The 16,038-nt window shown below is 37.1% G+C and overlaps 1 protein-coding gene across 2 annotated transcripts in view; it reads left to right on the top strand.

Annotated features, from left to right (window-relative positions):
* Positions 1-16,038, top strand: part of CELF2 (CUGBP Elav-like family member 2) — a 550,308-nt gene that overhangs the window by 90,862 nt on the left and 443,408 nt on the right. For both annotated transcript variants that reach the window (XM_064703051.1, XM_064703049.1), the window contains one exon: positions 5,708-5,743. The gene's annotated coding sequence lies outside the window, so the exon portion shown is untranslated. The remainder of the gene's footprint in view (positions 1-5,707; positions 5,744-16,038) is intronic.

The raw sequence follows: 16,038 nt of genomic DNA, 5'->3' as shown, positions 1-16,038 counted from the left end.
GTCTTATCAGAGGATACAGACCAACAATTACCTGCTTAGAGATTCATTCAATAAGGCAATTCTTAATTTTTCAGATGAACTATCGAGTAAATACCCATGAGATACCAGTCCAAACTATAAAACCAAGACTGTTAGAACCTAGTCTTGGGTTTTTCCTCCTGGCTTTCAGGAGAAATCTAAGGACTGGCAGCAAACAACAAGGGTAAGTTCTGTTTCCACCTTCTCCTCTGCATGTATGCATTTACCTGGCATTGAGAGGGTCTAGAAAGCAAGAGGGGCAAATAATATCTATAGCAGACAATTGTAACCAAACAAAATCTGAAAATGGCACCAACTACTTGCTGTTGGAAATAAACACTGCAAAGATGTGCTTTACTTTCACGAGCAAGTGTGATTTTACAGAGCGCACCGCATGAAAGCCTAAGCCTTTTGAATATTCCTTCAGCAGTAATATTCCTCCTGTTGACAAATCTTTTAAATACTTTAGGCAAGCATTACTTCATGCAAATCAGATTTTCAGAGGTGCTGTGTGAGAACACATGCAACAGACCCAAATCCACCGGGATGCCAGGGATAAACCCATGTTACCAAACCATGGGAAGATCAGAACTGGTTTTAAGAAGCAGTCCTCCTGGAATGCAGATTCATTTCTCCATAACACCATTTCCCAGACAGATCTATTTCTGAGTATCAAGCTTTTAGTTCATCTTAGTTTGTATTTCTGAACCCATGACTGTCAGCCACATATTTGAAAAGCCATCTATTTCTCAGGCATTTAAACTAACCTGTTCATGGATATGCATGGCTTGTAAACCTCCTTCCATATACCAATCTTAATGAGATTTTGCTCTTCAGCCTTCCAGTTACGGGCAAAACAATCTGGTTTTGTGACTCTGGTGTGTCTGCTTCGAATGTGAAATAGGCTGGCAAGTTTCTGTCTCTCATTTTTGTATCTGGGTGAAAATATACGTTATGCACAGAGAAGCACAGTTTAAAATCAGTAATAAAAATACTTTCATCTAACTTTTCAGGATTTCATTTATTTTCAGGTGTTTGTATGGATAAAAAATTTTACCAGAGTTTATTTATGAGAGTCTAGAAAATGGAGCTCAAATAAAAAAAAAAAAAAAAAAAAAAAAAAAAAAAAAAAAAAAAGAAAAACCAAAAAAAACCAATATCCCTATAGTAATTGTTAACAGCAATTGTGACCAAAGTAAATCCCATTTAATATGGACTAGAGGATGTATAGGCAATTTCCAATTTAGGCAGAATGCCAAACAGCACAATAGATTTTATATTTCTCTCCAGGTGTGTAAATTGTTAATTAAACAAATTCAATTAGTTAAGTGAAGTATAAAGGACTGTATCCCAATAATGCTCGGCATTTAACCTTTACCTCTAGCTATGGATTATTAGCAGTATGAGGTGTCTTTTGTGCAGCCTGAGAACCCATCTCTGGGCTCCCTGGGTGCTGGCTGTGGACATGCTGGTGTGACTGCACGGGGCTGACACACTTCTGGCCAGCTGACCCATGTAATCTGACCTTCTGCATGCTGCACTCTTGTAAAAGGAGACAAATACTCTTAAATCACCATCGGGATAGTTTAACACATTTCAATTTGCATTTACAAGAGGTGACAAATGTGCTTAGAGTCAAATTCTGTCAAAGTTTATCAAAGAACCTTCATTTACTGGCAGCAACATGCGAGCATTGGACGAGATTTCAAGAAGTTCCTTCCACCCTATTTTTTCCCTTCAATTCAAAGAATTATGTAATTGAGTGACTAAATTGAATCAAAGCTTCTCAATCAGTGAGGTCTGATAGCCAAAAGTAACCAGACTATCTCTCTCAGCTGGAGTTATCATCACTATGCTGATGTTACAGTAGATCATAGAGTTATAGACTAAATGTTGGGAGAGATCTCTGAGATCATCAAGCCCAGCCTTTGAGCAAACAACACTGTGTCAACTAAACCATAGCACTTAGTGCCATGTTGAGTCATTTCTTGGACACTCCCTGGGAGATAGTGAATCCACCACTTTCCCAGGCAACCTTTTCCAGTACTTGACCACTATTTCAGTGAAGAAATTCTTCCTGATGTCCAACCTGAACCTCCCCTGGTGCAGCTTGAGTCCTCTTGTGTCACTGGTGCTGCATGGGGCTCTTGGGAAGGAAGTCTTGAAGGGAAAGGGATTTCGGGCACCAATAAATAACCATGGTGCCAACTCAAAGAGGTTATCTTGAAATACCTGTAGCCCAGACTAGCTAACCTGTTATGTTCCTGAACTGCATGAAGCTTTTAGTGCTGCTGAAGAATTTCTTAAAGCTCACCTGGAGCAGGAATAAATTGTTGAGGAAGGAGATATGGGAATGGGGATATTACAGAACCCACTGGTGAGGTAGTGGTTATAGCCCCAAGCTTCATAGGTTTAAATCTCTGGATTTGTTATAGGACTGTATCTGTTTTATAATGACATGATGATTTTTCTTCACAGACTGGTGGTCTCAGACAGTTTGGAGAAAAAGTCTGACTCTGTTTGTCTGAACCAAGAATTCCTGATTCAAACCCAGGAATTTTCTGATCAGACAGACTGAGAAGCCCAAAACAGACAAATGAGAAGTCAGATGACTCAGAGGACTTAGTCCTGGACCACTTCCTTGTCTCATAATCTTTGAAAATTACAAGTACACATGCCCTACAAAGTTAAGCCAAATTAAAATGGTTTTATTATTGATTTAAAAGATTCTAAAACCTCAGAATCAGATGCAGAGCACTCACAGAGTAGTGTCACAAATTGAATTCATTCTTTTCAAAGAAACGTTTCCATTCAGGAAAAGAAAATCAATTTTTTGAATGTAGTAGGCAGACAGATCAATTTGTTGTAGAGCTGTTGTTCATGGAATCCTCAAAGTCTCATATTATCCAGGTTTAAAAAAAATTGATCTAATTTAATTTTTTTAAAAATGTAAATTATACTCTCATCTGATTTCTGATGTGAGTCAGTCAAAGAGTGGGACTGCAGCACAGGAATCAGTTCACAGATGGTTTGTGGGGGTTTTTATTTATCTTGGTTTAGCCTTCATCATGGTGGTATTGAAGAGCCCTTTTGAGAGCCTGGTTCTGTGTGGGCAGGCGAGGAAGGGGATGGACCCTGCAGGAGTTGAAGGGGTGCAGCAGACAGACAGGAGGCAAATGGGAAACCAAGAAATGGATACACATGAAGTGAACAACCACTGGGGGAGGAAAAAGGCCTTTTGGTTCATGGCTCACTTAATTAATCAAGGCAACAACACACAGGCACCACACCAGAAGATTTAATTTTGGAAGATTTTCGAGTTACAACAACACATACCCAAACATAAAAATATAAAAAAAATACCACCAGTCTAAAAAACATATGTCAGTAATTCTGAGGTTTATATTACTTTTGCAGTAATAAAATCCTTGGTATTTTCACCCTTGTTTTTGGCATGCTCAGCTTGGATCACTTTAACACAAACAGCAAAATTCCAAACATTTGTGATGCTTGTCACAGTTTGCCTGCATTTTGGGACTTCCTTTCACCAATGTTTAGCTGAGGATTTTCATGGACTGCATATTCAAGTAGGATTATGCTTTCTCTGTCCTAAAACAGAAACCTAAAGCTGATGACTGGAGCAACCTGAATCTCTACATCACTGTCAAACTTGTTTTCCATATGATCTGAATCTGCAGAGCAGGCACAAGGCTACTTTGTATTTAGATTAACGAATGGAAATTCTCTGCTTTAAATATTTCATATTGACTGTACAACAGTGATTTTTCTGTGTTGCTCATATCCAAATGCTATTCAATCCCTACGTTCTCCTAAGTAGCCTTTGGCTCAGGTACCAAAACTTCTTTTCTCAAGCGGGATAATGCCATCCCTGGAAATATTCAAGGCCAGGTTGCTCTGGGCTCTGAGCAACCTGATCCAGTTGAAGGTGTCCCTGCATTGCAAAGGAGTTGGAGCAGATGAATTTTAAAAGTCCTTTCCACCCCAAACCATTCTGTGATTCTAAAATATTATTTTCTTCAATGAAGCTCCACATCAGTCACCAAAGGAAAAGTAACAGCACCTACCTCTCAAGTACATCAAAAATTTTCTTTCCTTGCAACTGTGATGGGCAAGGCCTGTGTAGGACCCGGGTTATGGCTATCATCCTCTGCAGCTACATTTTCCTTTGAAAGAAATAAAATCCCATCCAGTCATTTCATGACACCTTTTGAGTTCCATGGTGCTGGTAGCATGATAAGGTTTTGCTTTCTAAACACAGAGTACACACCTCAAGTGAGTATTAATAACCTGCCTAATGTTTTTATCTCATTCACATATAAGCCCAACTTTGAGCATACAAATAACTTTTTGAAGTTGGTGGGAATTTGCCTGTGAGATCGTACATTAGCTTTAGCCCAATGTGCATTATTGGGGCACTTAATGATTTTTGTCCTGACCATTTTAATGCCCATTCTAGCATCTGTCATGCATGAAATTCCTCTTACTGACACACTTATGTGGATAATCTGGCATTTAACTCCTATCTGTACTGAGTCAGGTGCATTTTGCTTTCATCTTTATTCTAAGCCAATATGGTATTTGCTGATTACCTTTATCAATCTCCCTGTGCTAAATTTGAGTATATTCACTGAACAAACTGCACTATAAACAACCTGTTTGGTATGTAGATAAGAACTGGATCCTTGTAATCCAAAATTGTTATTACTTCAGGCCCCAAAAGTGTAATTTAAGATCAAAGCTTGAATTGGTATCATAAATGCAATTCAAATAAAAGGAAAACCTGAATGATTTTCAGATAAATAAAATCAGGCTAAATAAATGTAAATCTATAACAATTTAGCTCACATAATTTAGTGTATTTATTTAATTTTGTATATTTTGTTAGGTCTACAAAAAGAAAGTACTCAAGGTGTTAATCAGTGGAACAGGTGAGAGCTGAGAGTACAAGTTTTTCCTAGTACTTCAGAATTTTATAACAATCACTCAATTTTTCTACTGTATGTTAACAGTATAATATAATATAATAGAATATAATAGAATATAACATATATTCTAACTTCTAAAATTTTATTTGCTACAATTTAACACATTCTTTTCTATGTTTCATTTTCCTTTACGCAATTTTCCTAGCTCATGTCCATTACTTTTCTTATCTTTAATACTCATTGTTTTACTGGTTTTAGGTAAAAATAATTTAAAACATACACACAAAGAAAGAGCACCATTAGCAACAAAATATTTTTAGGTAGTAAGGAAAAAAAAGAAAAAAAGTTCTACAGTTTGATATTACTTGAAATGTTGATAAGTAATAAAATATACATGATGATAAATGATAAAATATACAGCTCTATAAACAGCCCCAGTATATTGGTCAGTGTTTTGAATATAATTTTGTTGTTTTCACTTAAATATAAACTGATGCAAGCAACAAAGTCATGCATGCAATTTTAGTTTAGTCTACCTATGATTATGCAAACTCATCAACAGAATTTAATAAATAACAGAAATGGAATTGTAACTCCCAAACGTGGTTAAATTTTACTTTTTCTTTCTGTAATAAAGGTTTAATAACATTTACAAAAGCTAAAGAGCTAGAAGAAAAGTGACAGCTAATATAAATATTTTCTTGATCATCATTTGATAAATACATTTTTTCTTCTTTCCTTAGATATTCAGCTCTTTTCAACAGAATAACAAGGAGTAGGTAAGTTACAATGATGAATTATTCTTTCCAGTTGCATGTTCTATTAATAGCCTTTTCATTCATTAGAGCTTTTAATTTGTCTTGGGTTTGCTAGTTTTCACATTCTCATGTATTTTTTACAAAATAATTTATTGCAATCTATATTTCTTTCTTTTCAAAATTATAATCCAATTACTTTCTCAGTAAACAAGAATTCCTCCTTTTTATGTGAAATGAACTACCAGCCAAAGCAGTTTCTGATTAGACAAGCTAATTTTGAAAGAACAGATAGAGTGAAGCAATGAACTGGATAGAAATAATAATGGAGCATACCTTGTTAGATAACAAATGGAACAGACTTTGGAGACAATTAATGCATGAGATACTTAATGCTGAGGTATGTTAAACAAATTTTGCCTTATTTATTTGCTGCTATAAATCATAGCTAGTTTCCTTAAATAATGTGCTCTAACCACCTAGGTTACATCATATTTCTGTAAATAACTGCTGTGTTCTTTACTGGAAACCCCAGAAACCTTTTTAGGAGGGCATGTATATATTTATATATGCATAGATATAAATATAGACAGATCAATTGATTGATCCAGTTAGGGAAACTGGTCTAACAATGTTTGGAATTACTTTTGCTGGGAAATACTTGGTAATTTCATCCAATGGATAAATATTATTTCTTCTAGTTTGTTTTTTTTAATAAGTTACAGATTGAGAGGTCATTACTTGCTGGGGCTGATTCTGTTTCAAGCCTTATGCTAAAGTAGCACTGTTTATTGGGTTTGTTGTGAAAAGAGGTGTGTCAGGCCTTGTTCCTCAATTTCCTGCACTTGAATAAATCCTAACTCCTTGACTTTGAGTATCAGCTCTTTACAGTCCTGTTGGAATAGCATAAGGATGAGATCACTTATAAATAGGAGAAAACATCTTCCCATACTAGCATTGCGTCCAACTCAAGTTTGAGAGCCATCAAAAAGACTTCATTTTAAAAGTGTGCTATTAAAGATATTAGCAGGAAGGCAGCAAAAACCACCAGTCCCATGAACAGTTAATCCTTAGCCTTGAAGAAGGAAAGGGAATTATGAGTCTTCACCTCTTCCTGCAATCCCTGTAGGTACCCACATTATGCAGATTACATTGTTTTCCTGTGGTCTTATAACTTCTATTAAACCAGTCCAGTTTTACCTAATGCTTTAATAACAAAGACTTCTGGCGTTGGTGTTTCTGGAGAAATAAAACCAATCCTCCTAAATGTGTGAATGGGTTTTATTACAAAAGTATTAACCCATTCCATCTGTGTTTCCTGCTTTCAGTTTTCAGCACTAATCACACGGATGGTAATATTTCTTGGTGAATGGTAACCTATCTGTAAGCACAGCATATAGGGTTTTTTTTTTTTGCTTCCAGATACTTCCCCTTATTAACTTTCTTTCAGAGATTATGCTGCCAAATCCCTCTTGTCTCTCCTGTCTGTATATGAAATCATCTCAAGCTGCCTTCTCTCCCTTACACAAATTGAACCTTAGTACTGATCCAGTAAAATAATTTCATAGTTTCAACATCCTACTTTACTTATGAATCTCTGCCTAATTCTGTATCATTTCTCATCTCCTCTATTCACAGTTTTCTAATAAGGACTTTTGATTTCCTCTTGAGAGTTCCTACCTTGCAAGAAAGTCCTTTCCAAGATCATTACCTTTCAGGCCTTGTGATTTCTCTTAGAGTACCCACTCGTGTCCTGTGACTATCCAATTTACCAGTGGAGATTATTTTCATATAGATTAGAGCCCTTCTGCCTTTTAGAAGTCCTTAAAATGTCAGAGAACCACTCTGCCAGCAAATACACAAATGTAGTTACAACTGAATGGCAAGTGGTAATAAACATGACCAAATCTAACTTGGCCTGCCTGCTCCCTCTCATTCTATATGTATTCAGTTAAGAACAGAAGTTAAAGATTTAAGACTCATCTAGGTTAGTGGAAAGGTGGGTCACAGACAAGACAGTCATTGCATGTGTTATTTGTACATCCTATTTTCATTTCTCATGGGATCTGTTGCCAGAAAAAGACTTTTACCTTCCCATGTCTCAATCAGATCCTTGAGGTGCTTCATACTCCAGTCACATGTGACATAATTTAATAAGTGCTGTAATGTGGGCTTCTATTTGGATATTATTTTCTTCCTGGCCAGCTGTAGGTGCAGAGCAAAAGATTTAGCACCCAGGCAGGTTGTGCTGTAAGATTCAGCATGTGCAACGAAGGGATAGAGACAAGCCTTGGAGCTCAAATTGAAATCTCTCACATGGAAACACCAAGGCTGATGTGTTGCTATGTTAGACTGAGTAAGGTGGAGACACAAGAGTGGAAAGACACCAGAATGCAGGAACCAGGGTGATGGGAGAGGAAGAGCAATTCTGAGGAGGAGAAGAAGTGATGGAGGCAGATTGTAACAGGAACCAGCAGTGATTTCAAACAATTAGTTTATCAAAGCTCCTCCAGCAAAGCCCTGTGTGGGGCCTGGGGACCAGGGGGCTCTCTGAGGACTGATGGTGAATGATCTAGGAGACAATGAAGATTTCAAGGCTTGTCTGTATTTCATTAGAAAGTTGAGTAAAATCACCTCATTTCTCAGAAATTGTTCTGCTTTGATGAAACAGCATTTTCTGTAGGAAGGCAAATATTCTGTTGATTATTTTGACCATCTTAATTTTCAGATCTTGTGCTATTTCTCTCTGCTCCTTGACTTGCAGGAATTGTCATTTTTAGTTACATTTGCACCTTGCCTCAACACTGGCTGGAGGCCACAGATTACAGCACAAATAGCCATAGAAATTGAGAGATTTTGGATGGTTTTTGCTTCCTATCTAATTAATGAACCCCCTAACTAATGCTGCCAGAAATTGAGACTGTCACATGACTGATCAGTCCTGAAAAATGGAACCATAATGCAACATTTCAATGTTGATATGTTCAACATGTTTCAATATATTTTTTGGTATTGCTGGCATAGACATATACCACAGCAAAACATTAAATTGCTAAGTGGGGATAGTTTATGCCCAAGCAAAGTACAATCACAAGTGCTGACACTGTTCTCCTCTCTTTTGTGGCAAAGCTGATTTAAATTTAAGTTTAGTTCACACTTTTTAATTTATTTCTCCTTTTAATTTCCTCTTTTCATATAGGGAAAATTATGATCTTATGAAGCTGACATTAAACGATCAAACAATATTGAACAACCTAATGAAAATCTTAAGCAAAAGTCATTGTGAATTAGGTATTTGCTAAACTGACAACACAAGCCTTTGTAAACCTGATATTGTTCTTATGTAAACTCATGAATGGAGACTTTCTCAAATAAATTACTTAATAACATCAGAGTCATTGGCTGAGTAAATATATCCCAGGGGCGCATACTAAGATTCCTGAATTTAAATGTTGAATAGAACTTCATATTTGTCACCTTTACTAACGAGTTTTTCCTTATGAAATCATTATTAGCATGAAAAAGTTAAATTTTGTATCTAATTTCTTGAATTAATGCTGTTTGAAGACCCTAAGGGTTTGAAAGTTCTTTCACTGGAATTCATCATTTACATAATTTTCATAGCCCCAACACTTTGCTCTCTGCTATGAATGCACATTGAGGGGTTTTTATGCATTAAAGCAGCAACTTCTATTTTTCTCCACACAAAACAATTAAGAGAAGAATAACAGGTAATAAACATTTTTAATCTTTAATATTACATTAACAGTGAAGTGCCATATTTCATGCTTTCACAGCCACACTGCATGCTGAATGATGCATTTTTGGTCCCTCACTATGAAGATATTTGATTAGAAAAGAAAAACAATTGAGTTATTTGAGATCAGTGGAGCTTTCCATCATTTCCTGCTTGAGAAACTTGCGAGTGCACAGCAGCATGGCCAGATTTTTAAGCAGACTAAACCATATTTTCTCAACTCTACATTATCATAGTTCAGCCATGATCTATGAGTGTTTACTTGATTTTTTTGTTGTTGCTAATATAGCTTATTATATGGGATATTTATTCTCTTTTAAGCTGAAACCAGCACTGCACAGTTTCTGACCAAAATCTCCCTTGATGTTAACCTCTCCTCTGCCTACTGTTATTAATAATAATTTATATTCCTGCAGGTCTTTTGTGCTTGGGGTCATGGATATGTGGTAGAAGTAAGAGATATGGGTAGGATGGACCCAAAGTGGAAAACCAAATTAGCAGCAAAGAGAGATTTAATATCTGCATCCTTTGGGCTCAGTATTGCTGCAAAGGAAGCATGACAGTCCAGACAGTATTTCGTACAGAAAAACTGAACTTATCTCTGTGTCAGGGCTAAACTTGTTTGAAAACAGCCTACAAATAATCTTTATGTAGAAGACAAATCTGTTCCCCAATTTAACAATGTGCATAAGAGTTTTTATTGTTATTGTTGCTATTATTATTATCACTGTTATTAGTAGTAGTAGCAGTAGTAGTAGCAGTAGTAGTGGTAGTGGTAGTATTACTGTCTGTGCACAGTGAAAGCACTAATGTAAGTGATGTATTCTGGTTTATGGCAAATTTTGGTAAGGATGCAATGTGAGATGAAGATTCCAATCTCAGATATACATTTCTCACCCTACTATGGGTGTCTAAAACGCCATTGTACCCACATAAAATGAACTGACTTTACCAAATGCTTCTCCCTTGGCTGGGATGGGAACACATTTAATGGAATTACTTTTATATTTTCAATATTTAAAGTCTAAATCTGAAGCCAAATGTGATCTTTGAGTTTGATTCATTTGCCCATATATTCACATCTAGTACTATTTAGGAAGCCTAGTGTCATGTACTCATATAATAAAAGAATTTATGCCACCTTCTTACAGGAGCTCCTGGAATTAGTCTCTACTATCCCAGCTCAAAATGAAGAAGCAGCTTCATGCAGTTTAAACTGAACATAACTTACCTTGCACTTCTAAATGCAATGCAATGAGGTGAATACTGACTCTTTTTTAAGCCAGTTTATTTTGTGTCAGATATCCTCCAATCTTCTTCAAAGTTTATGTAAAAAGCACGCTCTTGTTTTTCTATAGAAGTAAAATCACACATCTGTGTGTTTTCACCAGTCACAAAACACACAGAAATATCTTCTTGGTGCATTATCTAGATTATTCCTGTTGCTTTCCAACAGCAATTTCTAGTGGCACATTATGTGTTAATCTTGCTTCCCTTCCTACCTAGAGACAATACCAAAGGGCCTGAGAGATGGAAAATAAAGAACAGTCTTGAATATATAGTTAACTATTAAATCCAGATGTTACAATTTTTGCTGATCAGTGTTTGATGTAGGAAGGTCTTAAATCAAATACTGGCAGAGAATGAGCCTATGAAACCCTGTAAGCCTGTCTTTTGAACACCAGCAGCTTCCCTTCAAACCTTGTCCAACATCTTCTCTCTGGACAAATCACTCTACCTGACAGAGTGGAGGAAGTCCAGTCTGTGGGATCAATTGTGCACAGTTTTAAATTTCCTACAAATCATGTTAGTGCTTTGAAAACATGTGGTACTGCAGGAATGAGCCATATCAAAGTTATTCATTTTGGACTCCAAACGAACAACCTCAGAACAGCTTGTTGGAAGCCCCTGGCACTTAGTTACAGTCAAATTTGATGATGGCTTGTAATGCTCATGTCAAAAGCAGGTCAGCCATTTGAGGCTGCTCGCTCCCAACCTTCCTTTTCCGTGAGCCAAATCGCTGCCCAGATGCTCGTCGAGCCTCATTACCATAATGCCAATGTTATCCAGGTTCAAATGTGGGGTTTGCTCTAGCTCCAAACACACACTAAAGCCACTGAAAAACTCCATCAAGGACTGCTATGCTGCTCATGGGTGCCAAAATTCAGCTGGCTCTGAATTTTGAGGGATTTTGAGCCGTTTGCTCTGCCCTAGCTCGCTGTGTTGTAAATTCTGGTTCGTGAGGTATCAGACATTAAATGAATATAGATGTTTGGGCTTGTTTGGCAATTTCCAATAGCTAAACCCCCAAACCAGAACTTTTCAAAATTTCTTCTAATTTCTCTGGACTCTGGATGCAGCTATTGGAAAACCAGCAACTGGCATCCATTGACCTACTAAGATTCACCAAAGTTGTCACCCGGTGATGATGATGATGTGCTCTTCAGGCATAATTGTTTGTCTCTGATTTGCAGTATCTCCTGGTAACCCAGGCACTCTCCTTCTTAATCCATTCCAGCAATAATGGGCACAAATTGAAAGAAAAGCACTCATGGAACTCAAATTAAAACATGTAACTCAAATATTTATCCCATAGCAAGATTTGACTGATTATAAATCAGAAGTGTTTGGACTGATTTTAGGATTTCATGAAAATATATTGCTGCTTTGTAAACCAGTGCTATGAAAAATATGACTAATGGTACCAAGACAACAGTAGCTAAGTAATCATATCTGTTTATCTATTCTAGCTTGAACAACTCAGAGATGTGTTCCATTTCACTACAGTTAGTGCACTGATTTTAGGTTTGTTGATCTAAGTTACATCTATCTATCTATCTATCTATCTATCTATCTAATCTATCATCATCATTTATCTATCCATCAGAAGATCTTGAAGACATACCAAACTTGAGTTTCATTGAATCATACCACTATTTTCAGCTTTTTAAAATGTATTTATTAGATAGAATGAAAAAATATTTCATTTATTAAAATTTCTCTCAGTGTTGCATTTTTCCTTTTTGCACACTCGTACCTTGTAATGTTACTACTACAAAACACACACTTCTCAGGAAATTTTACTCATTGGTATAGAATTGTGTCATAAATTGGAGGAGAATATTCATGAAAAGAAAACACTCTTATTTTTTCTATGTTGTTTTCCTGTCATTTTGACCTTCTCTTCCTTAGTTTTTCACTTTCTTTTCCTTAGGTTTAGATTATCCTTTCCTTAGTTTGGGTACACAGTGAACTTCCCCATGTCATTTATTGTCACCATTGTCATTTCTCTTGTGTGACACACATTTTGTCTTTCTTCTATTCAGAAAAGAGAAGATGGATGGTCAGGAAAGATTTCTTTTATTTTTATTCTGTTTTATTTTTGTAGCGTGTAAGTTCATATTTTTTCCAGTGGTTTTCATTGATTTGAATTGCTGTAACAGGTACTTAGTGCAAAGTCTGAGCTTGTACAGTAATTAAAGTGAGAGAATCTCAAGCTATTTAACTTAATAAGGGGAAGTTAACCGACTTGATCAGAGTCTAATACTTGCAGAGGGAAGAATTTCTGATATTCATTGACTCTTTAATTTAGCAGAAAAGTATATAACAAGATCCAGGCAATGGAGATGAAGCTTGACAAATTCAGAGGTAGAAATAAGATACTCAGAGTGTAATTAACCGTCACATCTTCCCTACAGATGTGTTAGACTCTTTGCTGCCTGCAGTTTTGAAGTCTTAAAAGTATTCTGACAAAATCTCAATATTCAAATTCAATTTACTGCCTGGTTGTGATGATGATAGGCTGAGATTCCTGATGTATATTGTGCAGAAGTGCAGGAAAGTAGCTTTGCAAGCCTTATTGGGTTTCACCCATGTTTATAGCAGAATCCTCCATTGAAGTTCTGGTTTCTAGTGAAAATTATACAGGAGGAATAATAAATAATAGTTGTTATTATTATTTTTTTAAATAATCATTTAAAATTTATAATAACCCCTAATATAAAGGCTGTTGTATTATTATGCACTATGGAGACACAGGTGCCTTCTTCTTAACAGCCTGACTTTGACTAAGCATGGTCCATACTACAAGAGATTAAAATAAGACTATGAATGTGGATTTGATTTCCTGGTGGAAAAGCCTTATTAAAATCACTCTTTACTCAAGAAAAAGCACATGTTCACCGCACACACATTAGGAGTGGGATTCAGGTTTACAGATTAGACTTCTCCTTTGAGCCAATTGTCAAGTTATGCCAAAATATTCTTCACAGAGTCAACAGGAAAGGGCTTCCAGAGGCAGGTCCTGCCTATAAAAGTTTAGATTTTATACAAAAGTTCTGGGCCAAAACCACTTTCTGAAACAGCCTGTTTCTTCTCTTTATCTGTGTAATGTTTCTAAGACATTAAATCTCTAGCTCCAGTGACTATTTTAGATTTCAGGAAAACGCATAAGTAGACCTCTGACAACCTTCAAAAATTGCAACTTCCCATTTGCATTTTGCTCCCTAAATAATTGTGAGTGCTGTCTAGATGCAACACTTGACAGACCTTCTCTTTTTGTCTTTGAACTCAAAGTCCTCTTAGGTAAGCTCATTCTTTTAAAAAATTTTGGAGGGATTTGTCAGGCTAATTGTAGGCTTCTTGGGACAATTATCCTCAATTCTCTTTACATTCAAAAAAAAAAATTGTTTTCAGGGCATGATTCACATCCTGGAATGTACTGCTAGATATGAAGTGCATTCTAATAATGTCTTTTTCCCTGTAACCACTAAGTCAGGTTATGGAAATTAGTTAGGGTTTAGATATTGACAAGGGAGACATTGAAGTTAGATCACATTATCTTCCAAAGGTTGTCATGCCAAACTTCATCTGGTCAAATTAAAAAGGGTTGAACAGATCCACATGTAAATCAATGCATCTTGGAATAACAGTAAATGAGTTTTTTACAGCATTGCATGCATCATTCATTGACTATTTTAATACAAGAGAGAATTCCTGTGTTACACAATGGCAAAAAAAATGGAAATAAATTTTAAACGCACTGAAGAGAATTTTTCTTCTGAATAAATCTTTAATATGAAAATGGCACATCATATGTGAGGTTCCATCAGTATTTCTGGGACTCAGGGTTATTATGCTTTGGAGTGTACACATGACATTTGGGCACTTATAAGTGATTGAATGTTAGGAAACTACATCACATCCCTCTCTTTGAAAATCTGCTCTCAGAGCTCATATCCTGGAAAAGTCCTGGGTCATGGGTATAAGGACAAAGAGATGAGGAGAAAGGGAAAAGACATTACCCATAAGGTCATAAGGCTTCTTTTCATTTTGAGAGAATAGGTTTTTAAAGCCAGGAGAAGATTTGGAAGAGAATATCAAAGCTTTGAAGGTGGAGATTTCTTTTTCCATAGAGATTTGGAGTGGAGGAAAATGGAGGTATTGAAGAGTGCCAGGTGTAAAGGCAGAGGCATTGGGACTATCCTGATATGACCAAGAAAAGAAGAATGGTAGAAGATGAAAAGGAAATGTAAACAAGTCCTGGGACAATGTTGGTCCTTTACCTTGAAAGACTTTTGAATGAAAATGAGCTCATCCCTTGGTAATCTCAGATATAAGAGATAAGGGAAGAAGTCTGGAGGAGGGAAGATTTCCCTTTGGTCGTGAAGGGTTGGGTTAGAGGACAGCTAGACAGATTTAACAACCATAAATCCATGGGCCCTGGTGGGATGCATGCATCCCAGGTGTGGAAGTAGCTGGCAGAGGTTGTTGCTGAGCCCCTTGCAAACATCAGTGAAAGTCATGGCAAACAGGAGAGGTAGCTGATGCCTGGAGGAAGGCCAATGCCACTCCCATCTTCAGAACAGGCAAGGAGGACTCAGGAAACAACCAGCCAGTCAGCCTCACCTCCATCCCTGGAAAGGTGATAGAACAGGCCATTCTGGAGGTCATCACCAAGCATGCAGAAGAAAAGAAGCTCATCAGGAGTAGTCAGCATGGATTCACCAAGGGGAAATCATTCTTGACCTGTCAGACAGCCTTCTATGATGGAATGGCAGGGTGGGTCAATGGAGGGCAGTGCATGTTGTCTGCCTCAACTTTAGCAAGATTTTGACACTGTCTACCATAACATCCTCATAGATAAACTCAGGAAGTGAGGATGGGATGAATGGACAGTGAGGCTGAATGGCAGAGCTCAGAGGGCTGTGATCAGCAGAGCAGAATCCAGCTGGAGGCCTGTAGTCAGTGGCATTCCCCAGGGATCAACATTTATTTAGCTTCTCTTTTCCAGTCTTATTTCACTTGTTTACCTATGGCCTGGATGAAGGGGTAGAACACACCCTCAGCAAGTTTGCTGGTGACATGAAACTGGGGGGGAATGGCTTCATACACCTGAAGGCTGTGCTGCCATTCAGCTGGACCTTGATTGGAGGTTGGAGAATTGGGTGCAGAGAAACCTAATGATGTTCTACAAGGGCAAGTGTTGTGTCATGCACCTGGGGAGGAATAACCCCAGTATGGGGTACTTGGGGAATAACCCCAAGTACCAGGACAGGTTGGG

This window comes from Zonotrichia leucophrys, chromosome 1A, assembly GCF_028769735.1.
Source record: "Zonotrichia leucophrys gambelii isolate GWCS_2022_RI chromosome 1A, RI_Zleu_2.0, whole genome shotgun sequence".
NCBI classification, from domain to species: Eukaryota; Metazoa; Chordata; class Aves; order Passeriformes; family Passerellidae; genus Zonotrichia; species Zonotrichia leucophrys.
Note: the sequence above shows the minus strand (reverse complement) of the source record. Positions and strands in the feature narration are given on the sequence as shown.